At 44.7% G+C, this 17,242-nt stretch overlaps 1 long non-coding RNA gene across 5 annotated transcripts in view; it reads right to left on the bottom strand.

Moving 5' to 3' along the window:
• LOC129620804 (uncharacterized) overlaps positions 1-16,755 on the bottom strand; it is a 145,287-nt gene extending 128,532 nt beyond the window's left edge. Inside the window, exons 1-2 of one of the 5 annotated variants that reach the window (XR_008698728.1) lie at positions 16,433-16,755; positions 2,062-2,176 (exon numbers count right to left, since the gene is read on the bottom strand). This is a non-coding gene — a long non-coding RNA (uncharacterized LOC129620804). The remainder of the gene's footprint in view (positions 1-2,061; positions 2,177-16,432) is intronic. The other 4 variants (XR_008698727.1, XR_008698725.1, XR_008698726.1 and 1 more) reach the window with 4 other exon arrangements.
• Between the last annotated feature and the right edge of the window lie 487 nt (positions 16,756-17,242).

Consider the following 17,242-nt stretch of genomic DNA (forward strand, 5'->3'; position numbering starts at 1 on the left):
TCAGAGGCCTAAAAGGAGCAAGAGAGCAATATTCAGAAATAGTCACAAAGGAGATCTGCGGTACCGTACAAGTACAGTACAGAATTCCACTGAATCTAGTTACCAATGCCACCTGATCACTTGGGGCTCCTCTATAGGAGTTCACACACTACTGTGCTGTGCTTAGTCACTTAGTTGCATCCAACTCTTTGCGACCCCATGGACTGTAGCCCACCAGACTCCTCTGTCCATGGGGACTCTCTAGGCAATACTGGAGTGGGTTGCCATGCCCTCCTCCAGGGGATCTTCCTAACCTAGACATTGAACCCAGGTCTCCTGCATTGCAGGTGGATTCTTTACTGTCTGAGCCACGAGGGAAGCCCAAGAACACTGGAGTGGGTAGTCTATCCCCTCGCCAGGGGAACTTCCCAATCCAGGAATCAAACCAGGATCTGCTGCATTGCAGGTGAATTCTTTAGCAGCTGAGCTACCAGGGAAGCCCCATATATACTAGGGGTAACTAAATGTGGTTATAAAGAGAAGGTGGGTGCCACATAATGGGAGCAGGAAGCAATATGCCTAAGAATGTGGGTGATTCACTGGGGTGCCTCTTAATGCTTCCACAGCTTTACAAGGGCAAGATAACCAGGGAGTCTCAGCAGGGTAGAAGGTCCAGGTCATTGCATCAGGCTAGCAATCTACAGTGAAAATGATAACCAAAAGCAAGGAGAATCCAGATTGAGTTATCTGGGAGGAAAAGGATGAATATCACTATAGCCTGCGGAACACCACAGCTGTGCCCCACCAACTCTCCTGCTGTTACATCCTTATATTAGAGATATGACTGAAAACCATCCTGAAGGAGACTCAGGGCCAGAGGGACTTACTGTGGGGCATGGCAATGAGCAGTTCAAGGAATGCACCGGGGAAGATGCATCCATGTCCTGCCCTTGTCCCCTTGACACCCCTGGAGATCATGTGAAGATAGTCATCCCCAATGGTCCAGTGGCTTCCTGCGTCTCTCTGCAGGAGAGCATTCTCTACCCAGAAAGAGTGCTTGGCTGTCCAGTGTGGGGAAAGGCGGAAGAGCCAGGGAGTTCACACCCCCTGAGTGAATCTCAAGCAATGAGAGGCATTGATTCTGGAGTTGATAATGACCCCAGCTTTCTCACCTTTGGGTGGCACAACTCTGAGTTGTGTTTCCCACTGTTTCTTAGAGGGATCCCAACAAGACTGAGTCCCAGTTACCCCCAGACAAAACCCTTGTTTAATGCCACCTAAATGGCTTCCTCCTTTTCCTGTCTCACTTTTCCATTCCTTCTGAGTATTTCCTGGGATCACCTCCCAGATGAATTTCTTACACTCAAATCCTTGATTCCGTCTACTTCAGGGGAAGCTCAGGCTAAGACCAGAAAGTGAGGGGAATTTTGACATGTGTGTGCTTAGTTGCTTCAGTCGTGTCCAACTCTCTGCGACCCCGTGGACCATGGCCTGTCAGGCTTCTCTGCCATCGGATTCTCTAAGCTAGAATATAGGAGTGGGTTGCCATTTCCTTCTCCAAAAATTTTGATATATCCAATTAATAGAACATTATGTGATCACTAAAAATGATATATACATAGGAATACAAAAAGGGACCTGTGTTATAATGTCAACTGAAAGATGATTGTTTTGTTTATTGTGTTTACAACCACAAGCATGTGAAAGCATATGCTTGAAAAGGGAATAGAGAGACTGACCACTGCTTTTTTGGAGCTGAAGGAAGAAAGTCCTTCCAAGAGGGAGAATGAGAGCGTCACACTGCTGAGGGTTTTGTGCATAGCACTGCTCTCAGAGTTCTCAGCAGACTCACCAACCACAGCCAGGGACAAGGCCGCCACCACCCTGGGTCTGGCCAGTGCTTTTCCCCGAAGATGCTCATGTGCTCCCAGAGAGCAGGCTGGGGAGGCTCAGCTGACTCTGCTAGGGTTTTAAGAAGGCCTAGATGGGAGAAGCCAGACTACCTATGTGCAACCACTGGAAACCAACTCCAGCATGGGAGAAAAGCCCAACCTCCATGTTGGGAAACAGAGCAAGACTCACCAGCCTGCAGGATCGAGCCATTCTGACCCACCTTCTGAGTCCAGTGGAGCAGAAAGCACCTAGGCCACCAAATGATGACCTCATGTGGCTTCTGTCACTGAAATTTCCCTTTTCACTGAGAGAAAATAAATTAGCACATGTCACAGGCTAGACCAACAGTAACATTTTCAAATTACCATATAAAATACAAGATTTGAGGGACAAAACACACCATAAAAAGAAAGTCAAAAGCTAAACAATAAACTGGAAAAAAAAATACTTGTAATATATACTATGACAAAGGATTAATACCCCTAATAAATAAAAACAACAGATAGATGGTGAACAATCTTTATTCATAAGCTTTACCAACATATTTGCCTTGAAAGAGAATGTCAGCTCTCAGCAGATTATTTGGAATTCTATGCTGACTTAAGAGAAAACTTTAAATGCTTCACTGGTCAAAAGAAGTCAGCTTTTATCAATGGCAATGAAATTGCTAGATTTTGTGAAGGAATCTGGGAAAAGCATTGGCTCATTTCCATGGCTTTACACCGAGCAAAATAAGGAAAGGGAAGTGTTATGTTAGGGCTGAAGTCGTATATTTAAACTGTTAAACAGCATTTAACCCTGTGACCGAGGGCTTTCTAAAAGTTAACAAAGTGCAGGCAAGCTATTGGGAAAATGAATAATAAGGGGATCATTCAATAATAGCTCTGTTTTTAATAAGCCAATGTTTCGACAATTCTATAGGTTGGTTGGTTGGTTTTGGCAAGCTTGGAAATAATCACAAAATAAAAATGTGAGATAATGATTTTGGTAAAAATGAAAGCAATATCAAAGCCCGAGATTTCACAGAGCACAGAGGAAAGCACCGCCTTGCAGTCCTCAGAGACTGCTGACCACACAGAGGCAGATGCCAGCGCTGTAATGGGAGGGGCCCTAGAAGCTGCTGGTGGAGAGCGTGTCTCTGTGTCCGCCCATGAAATTCAGTCCACCGAGCTCACAAAGGACTTTGGTTTCTTACTCAAGTAGCAACAAGGCTATCCAAGGAAAGTCATTTCCAACTGTCACCTTTTGGGGAAGATGTTTCCCAAAATAGAGTCAGGCTCTGAGGGAAGGGAAGTGGGGAGGAGAGACTGAGGTGAGAACCTTAAAATGGGAAGATCTGGGAGGGGAAAAATACACACGTTGAACCATCCCAATGATGCCAGCTGGCCTGCCCCGGGGCATGCACACTCACAGGCACGCCTGGAAGGTGTGCGGCTCGGAAGAAAACACCTCTAGATTCCAGAGGAAGCTGACTGCTCTAGTGTGATTGCTGGCTCAGATAAGGCCCCGCTGACCAGCCTAGGAGGTCGTCACTCCTGGCACTAACCCTCAGTCTTTGGGGCCTCCTCAGAAATCCACACACCCACCCTCTTAATGAGGGTGAACTTTCCAACTTCACCACAGCCACTGTGTGCCCTTCTCTCTATTTGCACACTTTGCTGGGTTTTAACAGGGAAAACAATTGGTCACAGATGAGTTAGCACCTCAGGAAAGGCAAGAGAGGTTTTCTGAAAAAAAAAAAAAAAAAATAGTTGGTAAAACCTCCAGATGCTGAACACCTCAGAAGAACTGCTTTGCACTGGGCATTCTAAGCAAGCTCAAATCTTCCTCATTCTAAAACCAGGATGATCAGGCCATTCCCATCACCTTCTGAGGAAATCACTCCTATTCAGAAACCAAGAACATTAAATTTGAAAGAAAACTAATATTCTCTAGAACCTACCTACCCATGTCAAGCACTGTAAAAGGTGAGTTGTGTGTGTTCAGTCACGTCCAGTTCTTTTCGACCCCATGGACTGTAGCCCACCAGGCTCTTCTGTTCATGGGATTCTCCAGGCAAGAATACCAGAGTGGGCTGCCACTTCCTCCTCCAGGGGATCTTCCCAAATCAAGGATCTAAGTCTCTTATGTCTCATGCATTGGCAGGTGGATTCTTTACCACTGCACCAAACTGGGAAGCCCCCAAAAGGTGACTTATATGTAATTACCCCTTACTGTACCCCTGTTGTGGGTGTGGGTATAACTGCCCCTATCTCACCAAAGAAGGAGCCAGTGTTTGTTGGGCTCAAACTCCTTCCCAAAGTCAGCAACTGGAGCAAAGAAAAACCCAAGACAACTGACACTAAACCTGGGGCCTCTTCCACTTCATCACCCTGCTCTTAGGTGTGAGGATATGAAATAAAATGCACCTAAACTGGGCTAAGGTCCACAAAAGTCAATCTATTAATAATAGGGGACTGCATAAACTCACAAGATTCTTACTGCAGAAAAAATAGAGAAAGATGAGAAGTGGTTCCCACACCAATCCAATACCATCGGTTCATTCATTCACTCAACAAGCCTTTATTGAGCATCTAATGTACTAGAGAATGTTCTAGGTACTAGAGATGGCCTGGATGGGGGCAGAAAAAAAATCCCTAGCCTCGTAGAGCTTATAGTCAGGGAGAGAGATGATAAACACGAAGTCATGACGGGTGGCAACAAGGGCAATGAAGAAAAATATGCAAGGGTGAGCAAAGGGGAAAGGGCAAGTGACGTTGGAAGGGTGGCCAGGACCAGCCCTCTGAGGAGATGGCTCTTGAGCACAGCCCTGTCTGAAGCAGGAGTAAGTCACCAGCCAGCTGGAGAGAAGGGTGTCGACTAGGCGAGCACAAGAGCCACAGCCGGGAGGACTGCATACCTCATGTTCTGGCACAGGAGCGGGAGCAGTGAAGGGCTGGGCTCAGGAGGGCAGAGGAGCGGCCACCCACCAGCCAGACCATGCAGACGCACAGAGCCCGCTCAGAACCACCCGGAGCACAGCTGGGAGCACAGGCTGCAGGCCACCCTCAAGGTTACTGCTTCAATAGGTGGGGCCTCTGATTATGCGTTTCTACCAAGTTCTCAGGCAAGGTTGATGCTGCTGGCCTGGAGACCACACTGAAAATCACCACTGTGGAGCCTTGCAGGTCATAGAAGACCTCCAATTATGTTCTTAATGTGTCAGGAAGCCACTGGGGGATTTCAAGCAGGGGATGAAGGAAATCTATATGGGGTAAAGCTCCCCGCTGGGGAGCAACAACACTAGCTCAGGGAGTGATGGTGATGGTCTTGAACTAGCTGGCTGGAGTAGCAGGGGGTGAAAATGGTGAGATTCAGAATCTATTTTGAAAGTAAGACAGACAGCACTTGCCAACGGACTAATGCGTATGAGAGAGAAAGAGAGAAATCAAGTGACTCCTTGGTTTTAGACTGACCTGCTGAGTCATAATGGAGGCATTTGCTAAAATGGGGAAGACAGGTTTGGGATTGCAGGTCATTTTGAACATACTGATTTCTCTGAGATGCTCATTTGAATCCAAGCGGGATCGTGAGTAGGTAAATATGTCTCAGGCTCTGGGAGAAGCCCAGGCCAGAAGTGTAAATTTGGGAGGCATCATTTTTTAACCAGTACATGCAATGATGTGGCTGGAAGTGATCACTAAAGAGTGAATATAAACCAGCAGCAGCCCATACTGAGCCTCATGACACACAAAAGAGACAGAGAAGGAAGTGCCTATAAAAAAGGAAAAACCCAGGAAAAGTCATGGAAACTGAGAGAAAAAGCATTTTCCTGAGAAGGAAGCTTTCCCCGAGAAGTTCATTGATGCTTATATGCTGAGTACATCATATGAAATGCCCGGCTGGATGAAGCACAGGCTAGAATCAAGATTGCTGGGAGAAATATCAATAACTTCAGATATGCAGATGACACCACCCTTATGGCAGAAAGGGAAGAGGAACTAAAGAACCTCTTGATGAAAGTGAAAAAGGAGAGTGAGAAAGTTGGCTTAAAGCTCAACCTTCAAAAAACAAAGATCATGGCATCCGGTCTCATCACTTCATGGCAAATAGATGGGGTGATGGAAACCGTGACAGACTTAATTTTCTTGGGCTCCAAAATCACTGCAGATGGTGACTGCAGCCATGAAATTAAAAGACACTTGCTCCTTGGAAGAAAGCTATGACAAACCTAGACACTGTATTAAAAAACAGGGACATTATTTTGCCGACAAAGGTCCGTCTAGTCAAATCTATGGTTTTTCCAGTGGTCATGTATGGATGTAAGAGTTGGACTATAAAGAAAGCTGAGCACCAAAGAATTGATGTTTTTGAACTGTGGTGTTGGAGAAGACTCTTGAGAGTCCCTTGGACTGCAAGGAGATCAAACCAGTCAATCCTAAAGGAAATCAGTCCTGAATATTCATTGGAAAGACTGATGCTGAAGCTCCAATACTTTGGCCACCTGATGTAAAGAACTGACTCATTTGAAAAGACCCTGATGCTGGGAAAGGTTGAAGGCAGGAGGAGAAGGGGACGACAGAGGATGAGATGGCTGGATGGTATCACCGACTCAATGGACATGAGTTTGAGCAAGCTCTGGGAGTTGGTGATGGACACGGAAGCCTGGCGTGCTGCATTCCATGGGGTCACAAAGAGTCGGACACGACTGAGTGACTGGACTGAACTGAGAAGGGAGTGAACTGGTCCTGGTGACACAGGAGGGATGATGAGGGGCCTCTGGGCTTGGCAGCCTGCATGTGAAGTAGTTGGGTGGTGGGAGGGAAGAGGCTCGAGGTACACAGGGTGAGAAACGAGCCTGTGCCAAGTCCCCAGTTATAAGCAGGGTGTTCATTCTCATCACCCACACACTGTCAACATGGAAATTCTCTACCAAGAATACACTTGATATTGCTGTGAAGGCAATTATTAAATATGCTATTTCCTTTTCTTTGTGAATCACATAAAACAGACTTTGTCAGAGTTCCTGTGTTTGTTGGGTATAAATCTGTAACAATGAAATGTGATGTGCCAAGTTGTATGTTTTATGTAGCCTAAGGACCAATAAAAAAAACACGAATGTTGGGCCTTTCCTGGTAGTCCATTGGCCAAGACTCCGAGCTCCCAATGCTGGGGCCCTGGGTTTAATATCTGATCAGGGAGCTAGATACCACTTGCTACAACTAAGGTTTTGCATGCCCCAGATAAGACCCAGTGCAGCCAAATAAATAAACGAAAAGAAGTATTTTTAAAAGTGTGGTCAGTTATGCTAGAGGAAAGACTAAATTATCTTTATAATCCCTCTGTAGAAAATTATATTACAGAATTTTGTCATATGAGGAGACAGAGAACATGCAGAACCAATAAAGGTAAGGAACAAGTTATATACAGGTACATCAGATACTTATTTAAAAATTTGTTTTTATTTTGTAATGCTTGTGATCTCTAACATCTTTTTAAAAAAAAATCTTAATTTGTAGTGATTTATTTTTCACTCCACACATTTATTTTCATGCCTAGTTTTGTATTCATAATTAGATCCTTTCTTACAGGGGCTTCCCTACCCAGAAAATTGTAGAAGCTTCAGGTCCACAAACCAGCATCCATCCCTGAATGGAGATGAAAGCCAGAATGGAGCATGATGACGAGAAACGGTGGGGATAGGAAAAGGACAGACAGTATGAAAGCTCTCCAGGGACTCGCCGGAGGAGTATGGCAGGCCGGAAGAGTATGGCAGGCGGTAGCGGGGAGGGAGGAGCATGGAGGATGGGGAATGCAGAAGAAAAGGTAAACCGTGGGAGGCGCGCCTGGGAAATGATACCGGCTGTCTCACGTCAGTTATCTGGAGAGCCTCGGTTATCGCATCTTCTGAGTTTTCAGGATGGGTAACAAGGGACTTGCGAGCTCGGAAGAGAGACCGCACACATCTGAGCATCACAGAAGTGCCTGTGCCTCCAGAGTCTCTCCCGCCACCAGACTCACACTCTGCGTGGGCAGCAGAGAGAAGGGGAGGTTTGGCGGGAGTTGGATTTTAAATGACCTGAGGCACACGGCTTCACTGGGCTTTTAGCCATGGTAAAAGGGAATTTGTTTTTTAAGTAAAAGAGCCTCTTCGATCACCATCTCATAGGCAGATCCGATATATATCAGAAATTAAAACACAGAGGCCAAGGAGCTGCCAGTCTTGGAGTCTGATGAGGGTCCACTTCCTGGTTCATAACCGTGTCGTCTTGCTGGTGGAAATGGGTGTGCTCAGGGGCCTCTTTGGCGAGGGTATTACTCTCATTTATGAAGGTTTTGTCCTCCTTACTAGCCAATTCCATTACTCCAACCCCCAGTAAATGTTAATATTTACACTTTAACACTTCCTTTTCATATTACCGTGTGGTCTTTGTCTCCTGTTTGGACCCAGACCGACACAGGTGCTCAGAGGGAGGAGCCGTTCTCACACACTTGCTCTACCTGATAACAAAACCCTGATAAGACTTTGGCCCGGCCAGTTTTCCAAATGAAAAAACTGAATCCAATATCCTGACATTGTTCACAGAATCTGACACCAGTGATATCTAATACAAGGTACATAAAAGGCACGTGAAGATTTTCTTTCATGAAGGACAGTAAATTCCATATCCTAGTGGCCAGATTCATGCCCCAAAGCACCCACTTACCACAAATGTGGAAGACCTCGTGAGCTGAAATTCATTCCTGAAATGAGCTGCTTACTTGCATAGCTCCCGCCATCTCTCATACACGAGAGCCCTGTCCCTGAAAATAGCCGTGCTCGCGTTCCAACCAGCACCCAAAGCGGCAATAGTAACTGTTAGTTACACATTTCTCTCACATTGTGTGATTACCATTAGTTCTTTTGAGCACCCACAATCAAATCAGAATCAGGGTAATAGGGTCTTAGGGGCAAACATGAAAAGCTCCAAAGTGTGCAGCTGCGGTTTGGGGAAGGGGGTGCTCCTTGTTGGGCTATCTTTCGGCACTAGGGGGCGCCAGCCTCATTCAGAATCTGATCCGCACTTGCACACACCTAACGCATCTTTGTTGTGGCTTTATTCCTCCATATTAGGGTATCTGTCCAATTAAAGCGAAGAATCCAGAGAGTAAAATAAAAAAAAATGCCATTCAGAATTTTCTTAGGGACTGTGAAAGACTTGCTCTCCAACTATTGTGAAAACTCCCAAGAGTGGCCCCTGAATTGTCATTTTTACTTGGGCAGTTAGAACTTGTGACTTCCAGTGTGAATGACTTCTGTTCTTATGCGCCAAGCGCAGGACCCCAGCCTCATCACATCTGGCCCCGCTGACCTCAAAGCACCCCTGTCTTTCACCCAGCAGGTACATGGATCACAGTTTCCAATGCAACTCCCATTGTGAAATGAGGGAACAGAACCTTAGGTCCTATTCATAGCTTCCAGATCCAGCTCTGAGACCAGAGCCTGGGGAACCCCAAAACATTGCTCTTTTCAGTGAAGTTGTGTTTACAAACATCCTAATAGAATTGACAGAAAACGATTCCTCCAGGGGGTGTAAAATAAAACTTCTCCAACAGAAGAACTGAGACTCCATTTCCACCACGGTTAATTCAGCTGATTCCTTGTACAAGCTCATGTTTGGAGTGGATAGCAATTTGCATCTGTATCACGGCAGGTACATGAAACATTTACTCTACGCCAAATGCCAAGGTGGCTGCAGAGTTCTGCAGTTTACTTACTGCACAGTAGGACTCGGCTCAGGGGCCCAAACTCAGCACTGCCTCTTCCTCTAACGGATACAATGGCATCATCTGCTCACCAAGCTGTGTACCCCCAAGGCAGTGTCTGTGAGGAGGAAGGTGCTCTTCTAATTCATGCAAAGCACCCCGTGGACTAGCAGAGACCCTGCCAGTGAAGATGCCTTCATGGTTTATCCTGTTTAATCCTCAGTTAATGACTACACCCCTATGAGGTGGCTCCTATCGTGCCCACTTCACAGCTGAAGAGCCTGCCTCATTTCCCACGTGACACAGCCAGTGGGTGGTAAAGCTGGAATCGAACCCAAGTTCCCGGTGTCTAAGCATCTCCTAAGATGTTCTGGTGCAGACAGTGAAAAGCTGTGTGGTCGCCACTGTCAATCCGACCCCCAACGTGCACGTGCTGTCCCAGGGAGAAGAGCTGCCACGTGATCGTCCCCACCTTCCTCTCACCTAGGCTCCAAGATAAGTATGTGAAAATGAAACCAGATAAACTGCAAGGCTGCTGCATTAGCTATTTCACTGTGAAACACCATATATAAGAAAGTATATAAAACAAATGTATAAAGCGAACACGCCTATAATCACAAAAGTCAAGAAATTACCAGCACTTAAGACACCTTTCCATTAGTCCCTGCCTAGTCATAACCACTGCCCTTATCCCTAGAGGTAACCTTATCCTGACTTTAATGTTAAAGGTTTATACTTTGATATCCACATCCAAATCCCTGAACAATATGGCTCAATTCATTCAATATTCATTGAGCATGTCTTATGTGGGCCAGGCTCTCTGTTTGGGGCATGTGAAATAGTAAGATCCTTCCCCTCACCGAGCTTAGATTCTAGCAAATTTGTGAACTTGATATAAATATCATGCAGACATACAGCACCATATTTCTTCTGTACAACACTGTGATATTCACTTCATTATGTGTCAGCTATAGATAACTTTCACTGGGCTACACGGTATCCCACATACAAATATTTCATATTTCTTCATTCCATTATGGATGGACATCTGGTTTACATCCACTTTGAGACTCTTTTCTCCTGTATGTATCCAGACGGACAGGAGATTGAAATCTCTAGGACATACATCTATGAGCAGACTTGCTAGGCAATTAAGATAGGCAAACCCTCAGATTGACTAGAAAATAAAACAACTATCCAAAAAGGCTTCCACCTATCTACCATCTCACCAGCCATGTCTGAGTTCCTGTAAAATCCACAATTTTACAAGTACTTGCCAGACAATCAGAGGTGTTAGTGACGTCTCGATGTCATCTTGTCTTGCATCTCTAAACATGCGTTGGTCTTTTGGATTTCCTCTTTTCCGAAGTGTCTAGTCTGCTCACTGACAGTGAAATACACGAGCAAACCTGATCTTGAGCATATGTCTGATACTGCAAGTCTACAGGTTGTCATCAGAATTTAGATGTTATCGGTCTTTTTTTAACTGTTTATTTTTTGGTCATGTCACAAGACATACATAATCTTAGTTTCCCAATCAGGGATTGAACCCACACCCCATGCATTGAAGTGTGGAGGCTTGACCACTGGACCGCCAGGGAGGTCCCTAGTTATTGTTGAGACAATGACAGTTGTACCACCAGCTAAGCAGGTCTAGAATTTGTTTAGCGCCTACGATTACTTGGCCAACAAAGTCCATCTAGTCAAGGCTATGGTTTTTCCAGTGGGCAAGTATGGATGTGAGAGTTGGACTATAAAGAAAGCTGAGTGCCGGAGAATTGATGCTTTTGAACTGTGGTGTTGGAGAAGACTCTTGAGAGTCCCTTGGACTGCAAGGAGATCCAACCAGTCCATTCTGAAGGAGATCAGCCCTGGGTGTTCTTTGGAAGGAATGACGCTAAAGCTGAAACTCCAGTACTTTGGCCACCTCATGCGAAGAGTTGACTCATTGGAAAAGACTCTGAAGCTGGGAGGGATTGGGGGCAGGAGAAGAAGGGGACAACAGAGGATGAGATGGCTGGATGGCATCACGGACTTGATGGATGTGAGTTTGAGTGAACTCCAGGAGTTGGTGAAGGACAGGGAGGCCTGGCGTGCTGCGATTCATGGGGTCGCAAGGAGTCGGACACGACTGAGCAACTGAACTGAACTGAACAGGCCAGACACTATGTCAAGAAAGCTACAGCAGGAAGTCACCTCAAAAGGTAATTTCAAGGTAATTGTTAATAGAAGCAAAAGAACAATCTAAAAACAACTCTTTATCATCTGATTCAAGATATTGGTTTAGCTTAAAAAATAAAATTGTTAAATTACCAGGAAAAAAACTGTTTTTCTTTGAACATACTCTTTTAATAGGACACTTTACAGAACAACAACCAAAAAAAATGGAAAACAGAAGAAAGAATTTTACTTCCTCAATCTACCAAGAGAGATGCTCATGTTATTGAAGGAAGCCAACAAGTATATTTTACTGTGTGGGTGAATTAGAAACAGGGAGCTTGTGACCTTTGCTCCCAGTTTGTGAAAGCAGGAGGGAATTCATATTCATTGAGTGTTTCTACACCAGGCATACTTACTTCATCTAATACTCAACAAATTCTATGATGTGCGTGTTTTTCATTTTATAACTACTGTTATAGTAGTTTTGAGAGGTTGTGAAACTGTGCAAAGGCTATTCCATAAAAAGTAGTGGACCTAAGATTTGAACTTGTCTACCTTGCTCCAAGGGCTTCCCTCATAGCTCAGTGGTAAAGAATCCACCTGCCAGTACAGGAGACGTGGGCTCAATCCCTGGGTTGAGAAGATCTTTTGGAGAAGGAAATGGCAACCCACTCCAGTATCCTTGCCTGGAGAATTCCATGGACAGAAGAACCTAGCAGGCTATGGTCCATGGGGTTGCAAAAGAGGCAGACATGACTGAGTGATTAAACAACACATAACCTCACTCTGAAATTCTTTACATGGCACCACAATCCCTAGGCAGTGGATCCAGTAAGCATGCCAAATGAGGATGTTGTTGCTAAAGAACAGGAAAGCAATTGGGCCAGAACTTGAGTCACACTGACAGGAGTTGGGGAGGTGAGGAGAATTTACCACAGAAGCCGTTATTCTTCACCGTCTAGTAGTCTTTCAGAGAAGGGACAGTGAACTGCTGATGTGATTTTCTGGTGCACTTCGTGAGCAGCTGAAGATCCCCAAAGGACCCTCTATCTAAGTTCTCTCTCTGACTCACTATTCTATCTTTAAAAAAAAAAAAAAACTTAGTAGCTCTCCTTTTCAAATGAATTGCCTGGTTGGGGAGAGCAAGGGTCAAGAGCCCTGGGAAACTGCAGCTTAGTTTTAGTTCTGAGGGACTCTTGAGACACCTGACTTGTCCAGGGCAAGTAAGCGGTTATATAAATGGTCTGGGAAATAGAGGAGAGATACAGGCTGGAGGTAATAAACTATGGAACCATGACTGAAACCATGACAGGTGCAAAGATGAGAGCACCTAAGGGATTAAGATGATGTGTGAGTCAGGGCCCCACTCTGCTTCCAGTGTTAATCAATTCAGAGTTTGGAATTATGAAGTCCTAAACACCCAGAGCAAACACAGATGGTCCAAAATGACTCAAGATTTTCTCCCAGAATGTCAGCAGCAGAAAAACGCCATGATCCAGATTCTGTTTTTCCTCCAAAGACTTGTTTGTAAGAGATCTCATCTCTTCAAATTAACTCATTTGCAATCCATCCTTTTAGGACAGGAGCCCAGGAGAGGCAGCCTAACTTCAGTTCACAGCACCTGTAGGAACCTATCCTTCAGTCTGCGTTTCTGTGGCATGCTGCTGTCTTCTATTAATACAAGGACAGATTTCTCAGATGTCTAGATTCCCATCTACAGTCACCTAACTGCAAAGGCTGGCTAATGTCCCTACTCACAGGGAGTCTGGATGGGAAAGACTTGGAAATATCCTTAGGAAATTGATCAATTGGGGGTGGGGGGGGATTCAAACTCATGGGTCAACATAATTCAAGACTATTAAAAGCCATAAGTTAAGTCCAGGTGAGTCAATTACATTACGAGATTAGGAACCAACACAACTGATTCAAATAATTGTAACATTTATCTCCACCATCAAAATAGTTTTGACTATCTTCAATGTGATTTTTTTGTTTTAATCAATGCCTTTTTCATTTCAGTTGTCCCTAAATTAAACTGTACATCAGTGGAATGCTAACATATAGAGAGCATAAAGTTAATACAGACCGGAAGCTTTTCTAGTTTCACAAATGACCCTTTGAAGTATAAAGTAATTTTACTAACTACATACATACATAGTAATTTACTAACTAAATGGACTGTGGACAGGTGGAAAACTGTAGAGAAGTGGTTGTGGCAGATGGCTGAATTAAAACTGAGGAAACAAAAAGATCTTCGGAGGAGTTAGGGAAATTATCTCAAAGAACTCAACCAAGACTACACACAGATTAAATTCTTTTCTGAAACCACTTCTATTTCAGGGTAAAGGGAAAAGGCATTGGATATTGTAGACAAAGCAAATAATGAATAAACTGTCACCAAAGTACACACATCTCTACACTTTGCAGATAATGAGCTTTTCCTTAGCTGGAATCTAGTAACTCCAACCATTTTAGAACCGATAAAACTGAAAATTACCTATGAACATGATTTCTTATCAGCAGAATTATCAAACCATTTGTGTTAACACCAACTTAGGCATGGTTTCTTTCAAAAACACATAAAAGCTGAGTCTACTAAAGATACTGAAAAGATTATTTCTCATCTTCCAAGATGACAACAACATCTCTTCAAAACTTTATATGAGCCTTGAAAAACTCAAAGGCTTTCAGAGGCAGGGAAAGTTGCAAAGGTTAGACGTGACCCTAAAATGCACAGTATATGCCCTGCCCCAAAGCAGAAAAATGTTCAAATTCAAGTTTTGTTTCTTTACAAGATAGGCATTTTTCCCATTACAGATGAGGAAAATATATACAGGTACATTCCTCATGGAGTCATCACTTTGAAACCCCTGTACCAAGGACATTCTTCAAAGCAACATGAACAAGAGCAAAGACTAGAAAATCTAACGATCCAACAATTAAATGTTATAGTCATTTAACGGAGAAGGCAATGGCACCCCACTCCAGTACTTTTGCCTGGAAAATCCCGTGGACGGAGGAGCCTGGTGGGCTGCAGGCCATGGGGTCGCTAGAGTTGCACACAACTGAGCGACTTCACTTTCACTTTTCACTTTCATGCATTGGAGAAGGAAATAGCAACCCACTCCAGTATTCTTGCCTGGAGAATCCCAGGGACATGGAAGCCTCGTGGGCTGCCGTCTATGGGGTTGCACAGAGTCGGACATGACTGAAGCGACTTAGCAGCAGCAGCAGCAGAGTCATTTAAAACTTTTCTAAGAGCTGATGGCAGAATTTATTGTTTTCAATTATTGTCATTTTATTTACAAACATTCCTCAATATTTAAGTGAGTTTAACAAGAAAGTTAGATAACGGTTCAATATTTAGATTCTGTAGTAAGGTTTGAGTTCAAATCCCCCTCTGCCACCAACTAGCATTGAGACATTAGGGAGGTTACTTGTAAAATAGGTAAAACTGTCAGGAAGCATTTAACAGGAGGCTGCCTGTGTGCTGTTTTGGATGTCAGGCATTCTCTGTTCCTTATTAATTCCTGAGCATTCAGGAATTGAGAGGAGAGGCAAGCCTCTCCTGGGGGTTGAGGAATCCAGGCATTTCCTTCGTTAGTTTTTCCCTACAGTGGTAAGTACCCTCTTCCTTCTTGTGAACCACATGCTAAAAGTGATTGTTTACAACTCTGTCTTTAATATGGATCGCCTATGTTTTGTAAGTCTGGAATTTTTATCTTTGCTGAGAATAACTACCTTGTAAGACAGTATATATGCCCACACCATGTTTTAATCAAACACCTTTGTTCCATCAGAGCTCTGGTCCCCATGTCTTTCTTTCTCTCTCTCCCCCCTTTCAGGCTGATCCCCTGGAGTGCAGAGGCTGAGTTCACTTTCCTGCCCAGACTTCTAAAACCCTCTGGAGAAGGTGCTCTGCGCCTTCACCCCATCGAGAGGGCGCCTGAGGCCTTTGTGAACAGAGCAAGCCCCGTGCAGGGGCTTTATTGGCTTTCTGCATAAACCAAGGAATATCAGCCTCTTTCTCTCTCCTTTACTTTCTTATCGGTCGACTCCGGACCACCAAGTTCCAGTCCATTAAAGGACCTCAACAGGTTGGATCTCCTTGCAGTTCAAGGGACTCTCAAGTGTCTTCTCCAACACCACAGTTCAAAAGCATCAATCCTTTGGCACTCAGCTTTCTTTATAGTCCAACTCTCACATCCATACGTGACTACTGGAAAAACCATAGCCTTGACTAGATGGACCTTTTTGGCAAAGTAATGTCTCTGCTTTTTAATATGCTGTCTGGGTTGGTCATAACTTTCCATCCAAGGAGTAAGCGTCGTTTGATTTCATGGCTGCAATCACCATCCACAGTGATTTTGGAGCCCAGAAAAATAAAGTCAGCTATTGTTTCCACTGTTTCCCATTTATTTGCCATGAAGTGATGGGACTGGATGCCATGATCTTAGTTTAGGATCAAGCAATTTTACACAAGATACATTCTCGAAGACGCGTGTTGAGTTCAGCTGGTTTGTTTTAAATGGATGGGTTCTGGAACCCATGGACTTAATCTGGGAAGCCCAAACTCAGTCTTAATACTGTAAAACTCAGTAGCCCGGAAATTTCAATTGAATATTTGCCCAAGTGTGGAGTCGACTGAAAGCTTCTTTAACACATAACGACTTACCTGTAAATCTCATGAAGCTGAACTCAGATGATATTTCCCAGTCCAGCTGCGCTGAGACTGCTAAACTTTCACTGCAAACTGCCTTATGTTTTATAGTTTCTTCTACCCCGGGGCTCCCCAGCCGTACTCACAGAGAGGAGCCATCCTGCTCGCTGGGCTGGGCTGGGCTGGGCTCTGCTTAGTCGTGTCCTGCTCTCGACATCCGGCTATTCACACTGCGGTCTGTAGAAGTTGGCTTCACCTGGAGCCAGCTAGCAATGCAGACTCTTAAGCTCCCTCTCAGCCTTCCCAAATCAAAATCTGCATTTTAATGAGGTCCCCAGGTGACCCACAGGCACGTTAACACTGGAGAAGCACTGCCCCGAAGTACATGCGTGCTATACTGTGCTAAGTCACTTCAGTCGTGTCCGACTCTTTGTGACCCCATGGACTGCAGCCCACAGGCTCCTCTCTACAAGGGATTCTCCAGGCAAGAGTCCTGGAGCGGGTTGCCATGCCCTCCTCCAGGGGATCTTCCCCACCCAGGGATCGAACCCACAGTTCTTACATCAGCAGATGAGTTCTTTACCACTAGCGCCACCTGGGAAGCCCCGTGCATGCTCATGCATTTTAATTAACATGATCCTCACAAGGTTCCAGGAGCGACTGAAAGATGTAGGGTGAACTGAGTTTATCTGAGACCCTGTAGAGGCGACACAGGCTACTAATCCTTCTCCTTTGTGTTTTACATTCTCTTGCCTGTTAAGTAACAAGCAAAGAAACACATGGGCCATATTATCTTGATCTCACAGAAAACTGAATTATCTTACT

The sequence above is a fragment of the Bubalus kerabau genome, chromosome 10, assembly GCF_029407905.1.
Source record: "Bubalus kerabau isolate K-KA32 ecotype Philippines breed swamp buffalo chromosome 10, PCC_UOA_SB_1v2, whole genome shotgun sequence".
In the NCBI taxonomy this organism is placed as follows: domain Eukaryota; kingdom Metazoa; phylum Chordata; class Mammalia; order Artiodactyla; family Bovidae; genus Bubalus; species Bubalus kerabau.